The 3802-nt window shown below is 40.3% G+C and overlaps 1 non-coding gene and 1 pseudogene across 1 annotated transcript; both read left to right on the forward strand.

Moving 5' to 3' along the window:
* The first annotated feature begins 24 nt into the window (after positions 1-24).
* LOC111736684 lies at positions 25-143 on the forward strand (annotated as a pseudogene).
* A 1028-nt stretch (positions 144-1171) lies between these two features.
* On the forward strand, positions 1172-1290 carry LOC111736697. Its single transcript, XR_002779234.1, has one exon. It is a non-coding gene; the product is annotated as a 5S ribosomal RNA (ribosomal RNA).
* The last annotated feature ends 2512 nt before the right edge of the window (positions 1291-3802 follow it).

The following is a 3802-nucleotide window of genomic DNA, read 5'->3' on the forward strand; positions in this document are numbered from 1 at the left end:
GCCCTAGGGGAGCCACGGTCCATGGTCTACGGCCATGCCACCCTGAACAAGCCCGATTCTGTCTGATCTCAGAAGCTAATCAGGGTTGGGCCTGGTTAGTACTTGGATGGGAGACCACCTAGGAAGACCAGGTGCTGTAGGCATAAAAAAATAAAATTAAAAATCCAGCACTTTTTGGCTCAGCTATCAGCCGTGAGGAGTCTGACGCATCAGAAAGCTGTTAGACAATGTTTGAAAGAGGGAGGGATCTCCCAGAGAGCAATTCTGAAGCCCTCCCCCACCCCCAAGGAAAGTGCACATGCAGACCAGACACCTGAACGTACCTGGCCCACACTGGAAGTGGCTGGTATGAAACTTGAACATTTATCAGAAGGGAGGTTTGCCCAGGATTGCTCTGTGTTCATTGGACCCTGGTGGCATCTCTGATCTACCAGCCAGATAGCGCCCAATTTGAAGGTAGGGATGAGGCTGCTTATATAATACAACTAGGGGTAGATTAGGAAGGGGAAAGAGCAAACAATGAGTAATTATTGGGTATCAATTACATGACAAGTACCATGATTGCTTTTCATATGCACTTATTAATTATACTCCATGAAGGATTTCGTCTTTCCTAGCTCCCTGTACAAAGCAGACATTCCGTCATATCTGTTGAATGAATAAATGAATCATCTCAACAACCTTGAGAAGCTTGTATTTTCATCCCCACTTTAAAGAACTTAAATTGTCTTGATAACAAAACTGATCTGTGTTGTTAAAAGTTGGTAGAGTGGTGATGGTGTAGGGTAGAAACTGGAGAAATATGGTGGGTGGTGTTTATGAGGTGCTTGTCACATTCTGGTTACATCGTGCTCAGTGTGTGAAAATTCAACAAATAGCACACTTATGTTCATTTTCTAATAGTATATATACATTAGGAAAAAGCTAAAAATATCCCAAAAATTTAAACATAGAATTACCATATGACCAGTAATTCCACTTTTAGGTATATACCCAAAAGAATTGAAAGCAGGAACTCCAGCAGGTATTTATACAGTCATGCTCATAGCAGCGTAATTCCAAGTGGCTAAAACATGGAAGCACTCAGTGTTCATCAACAGATGAATAGATAAACAAAATTTAATATATCCATACAATGGAATATTATTCAGCCTTAAAAAGGAAGGAAACTGTCTATGGCCATGCTACTCTGAACAAGCCTGATCCCATCTGATCTCAGAAGCTAAGTGGAGTCAGGCCTGGTTAGTACTCGGATGGGAGACCACCTAGGAAGACCTGGTGCTATAGGCTTAAATTAAAAAAAAAAAAGGAAGGAAACTCTGACACATGCTAGAACATAAATGAACCTTGAGGATATTACATTAAGTCAAATAAGCCAGACACAAAAGGACAAGTACTGTATATTTCCACTCATATGAGGCACCTAAAGTAGTCATATTGAAGACAGAAAGTAGAATGGTGATTGCCAGGGGCTGGCGTAGAGGGTTATTGTTTAATGGGTGCAGAGTTTCAGTTTGGGAAGATGAAAAAATTCTAGAGATGGTTGGCGGTGATGGTTACACAACAATGTGAAAGTACTTAATGCCACAGAATGGTACATTTTAAAATGGTTAAAACAGAAAATTTTATGTTATCTATATTTTATCACAATTTTCTTTAAAAGCTAAAAATGAATAAACTGTCCATAGTTCACATACCTGCTGTAAGTGCGAGGCCAGCCCAGCTGGGCCTGGTTCCAAAGCCCCTGCCCAGTTCTCAGCACCACAATACCCGGCTCCTTACAGGTAACACCTGTCTTAGGGACCATTAATGGAAGTAGTAGCCGACAAAGCCATATCTGTGATTTCCTCCTCTTCACCACAGCATCCCCAAGCCTCTCGCTCATAGTCCAATGCTATACGTGGTTTGACAATGAGATCAGCCTCAAATACCAAACCATCTTCCTATAAAATAGAAGTATATTTTTAAATTTTGAGTCACTACAAAATGATCAAGAAAAGGCAGTTCTGGCACCATATGATGATATGGTTATGAAATTATCATCAAAAATCCTGTCTAATATTTATCAAAATCCATATTAATACAGAAGGGTATGCGTAGAGAGGATGAGGCTTTGACAAGTAATCCAGAGATAAGGATTCATTTTAGAAGGAGCTGTTGAGTGGTGTGAAATATTGAGCTAGCATAAACATTTGCTTGGAAAGATCTTTAATCTTCCTAAAGAAATCAGAAAGTTTCTCAAGGGAAGTAAGTAAAGGAGGTTTTCTGTGAGCTAGCAATCTGACACCAATACATATCATAATTCACATTGTTTCCCATCTGTAAGGGGAGGCGTAGACACCACATACAGTTCTGGAGTAATCTCTCTAGGCTTTCATCCTGTTGAGGTGAGTTGGGTAGTTGGTCTGAAGCAAATAAGGTCCAATGATGTGTTAATCAACAATAATAACGGCGGAAAGAGGTCTAGAGTGTGCTAAAAAAAATAATAACGTTAATCCTAGACCCATAAAAAGAATCAAAGAATCAATCAGCTAACTGGGCCAGATAACTGATGTCCATGAAGAACGATTTGGAAATAGGCTTGGAATTAGGAGGCAAATGCTAAATACATATGGCCAAGCCATTGGTGAAGATTAAAGCAAAGTACTTCTCTGACTGGGGACAGCTGGAACCCCCTCGGTGTATGTTACCCATTCACAGTAGTGTGGCACGTTATGTTTAGACACGCTCCTGTACGTCTGTTATATTTCACAATAAAGAGAAGAAACAGTGTACTGCCAGAGCATGAAGACTGGGACTGGGAGTGTTTGTGATTGTTTTACGTAATCCTCCCTGCTATGTTTGATCTTTATCACACTGCAGTTCAGTTAGGAGCTGAAGATGAGGCTGGTTGCTGGCGTAGGGTCTCGCTGCCTCTGCAGCTGCAGGGTGGTTATGTCAACGCCGTGGTTTGGAGTAGATGAAGTGTCAGCTTAGCTCTGGCTCCCATCCACCCTCTGCGATGAGCAGGAGGGATGTACCCAAAGAGTCTCCACGCCGTGCGTTCCAAGGCGGCATTAGGCAGCGTCAGCACTAAGAGGAGCAGAGCAGCTCATGCTTGTCTAAACCTAATGAAGGACCTTGCCTGACTTAAATGGCAAACAAGAGCATTTGGAACGATTGCTCTTAATTTTGTTTTTTTTTGTTTTTGTTTTTTAATTTATAATAAAAGACATAAATGTTTCCATCCTGGATCAAAGCCAAATCAAGCAATTTGATTCACTATTCATGGTGGCAACTGACCAACCTCAATGCAGGGGTAAGAAGTGGGCAAGGACAGTGGCTTTCTGGAAAATCCAATCAAATCTATAAACTTCAGCTTTCTGGGTTTTGCTATGTGCGTAGTACCATTCATCATATTGTTTGTTGAGTAAAGTGATAAATAATTCAACAGCACGAAACAATCCTGTATTTTGTTGCTTTGTTCATTTATCTCAGCACTGACTACTTTAGCAGACCTCTATTCAATTTACCACCTATAATGAGTCCATTATATTTGCTTTGAAAGCCACTTTAAAACATGTGCCAAAGGGAAAACTCATTTGGCAAGGCAATATATTTTATAATTTCCTGCAATAAAACTATAATCGTGGATGTGATTACATTAGTATAATATCAGAGAAATAGATGTGGGACGGCAATACCTTTTGATTTTAGATAATTTTCAGTGACACTGAACAAGAAATATAGCTACTGTTAATGATGATTTTCTCTAAGGGAGATGTAGGAGCATGGAAAATACCTTTTTACCCACCCCTCATCT

Source organism: Pteropus vampyrus, unplaced genomic scaffold (genome assembly GCF_000151845.1).
Source record: "Pteropus vampyrus isolate Shadow unplaced genomic scaffold, Pvam_2.0 Scaffold21, whole genome shotgun sequence".
Classification (NCBI taxonomy): Eukaryota; Metazoa; Chordata; class Mammalia; order Chiroptera; family Pteropodidae; genus Pteropus; species Pteropus vampyrus.